Genomic DNA, 1866 nt, shown 5'->3' with positions numbered 1-1866 from the left:
CCTGATTTCTCTCCACGGATGCTGCCAGACCTGCTGAGCTTTTCCAGCAATTTGTTGTTTCTGATTTACAGCATCCGCAGTTCTTTCAGTTTTTCTTTAATGTTGAAACTTGGGTATCTATTTATTGAATAATGAGGTACATCAAAACAAATTCTTTTTACAGAACATGAGTAATGTTTGTTCTTCGGTGATGAACACTTGTTGGTTCTATTTTTGGACAAAGTTAGAAACAGTAATTTGCAAATCTTTAGTGTCTTTTTCCTAACAAATTGTTCCAAAATGTTTCACAGGAAGATGGGTGACATGGGCAGGACAACGTGATAAATGTTGAGGTAAGGGAGCTGATAACAGCGCATGTCACTTGACAGGTAATTCAGAAATCAAGACTAAAGTTTAGGGAATATGGATTTGAATTCCACCTTGGCATTTGGCGAAATTTGCATTTAATCTAAGGAAAATCTGGAATAAATTGCAAGGCCACCATGTAACCATTAGTATCATTAAAAACTCATCTGGTTTGCTGATATTTTGTAGTGAAGATAATCTGCCATCCTTACTTGGTCTATCCTTTGTGATTGCAGACACACAGCAATGTCACAAACTCTTAACTGAACTCCAGGCAATAAATGCTGGCCTGGTTAGAAACACTCAGGAACAAAAAAGGCAGTCTTGATAGACTTTTGAAGACCAGGAGAGAGACGATTAGGTGGAAAATTCAGAGTCATAAATTGCATGTGGTTGGAGTTGATGTAAGGTTTCAATGAGCATTTCTGGATAGAGGGCTGAGGATGTGACCTGGTCATTATAAGTGGTAGAAGCCATTATATGATTATTTCAAGTACAAAAAAAATCGGAGCCATAATACACTAGGACCTTGCTCATGGCTAATGCACCTTTATTTACCTTTGTGTCTTAATCCCCTTAGCACTAAAAGCTTAATTGTGAATATTCATGGCAAAGAACAATGACTGAGCATCCACAACTTTCTGGTGTAGAGAGTTCTAAAGATTCACACCTGTCTATGTTCTATGAATAAAAAAAATTTCTCATCATCCCAGTCTTAAATAATTGGCCTCTAATCTTGAGACTATCCCCCTTGTTCTGTAATTTCTAGCAGCGGAAACAACCTCTCTGTATCTACCCTGTAATGCTTTCTCAGAATGTTAAACATTGCAATTATATTCTAGTCTAAACTCCATTGATTATACACACATTCCATTCAATCTCTTCACATGGAAGAACAGACTTAACTTAGAAAGTGCCCCTAACTCAAACCTCTTGTAGAGTTCTCAATTTAATATCCACCATTGGTTCCAAGCTTTGGAAGCATCTTGCTTCCTTCCTTGAAGACACCTTAAAAACTACATGTTTGATCAAATTTTGGACCTCTGACTTATTATATCTCTTTGGTTTGATGTCATTTTTCTCTATTGCTGCCATGAAGTCTCATGGATACTATGTTAAAGCTGCTGTATCAAAAGTTGTTTTTGTTTAGTTAGTCAGTGAATGTATCTCCTCTGCTCCAGGCGTATCTTTGTGCCAGAGAGATCAAAACAACAGTACTCTAGGTGCTGCCTCACCAAAACCCTACATCATAACAGTAAAACTTCCTTACTCTTATTCTAATCAATTTACAGTACTTGTATTATTAATTGCTTACTGTGATTTGTGTGCAAAGATAGTCAGATTTCACTACATACCAATATTTTCTGGTATCTCCCCTTAAAGAAAAATAAATGTTTGTCTACATACCCAAGCAGATAATTTCACATTTCCCTAGATAGCTGTCTGTTACATTCTTGCCTGCTCAGACAACCTGTCTACTTTTTTGCGTCCTTACAGCTTGCTTTGCTACCTATCTTTGTA

Source organism: Chiloscyllium plagiosum, chromosome 4, assembly GCF_004010195.1.
Source record: "Chiloscyllium plagiosum isolate BGI_BamShark_2017 chromosome 4, ASM401019v2, whole genome shotgun sequence".
Taxonomy (NCBI): domain Eukaryota; kingdom Metazoa; phylum Chordata; class Chondrichthyes; order Orectolobiformes; family Hemiscylliidae; genus Chiloscyllium; species Chiloscyllium plagiosum.
The sequence above is the reverse complement of the archived record's forward strand: the minus strand, read 5'-3'. Positions refer to the sequence as shown.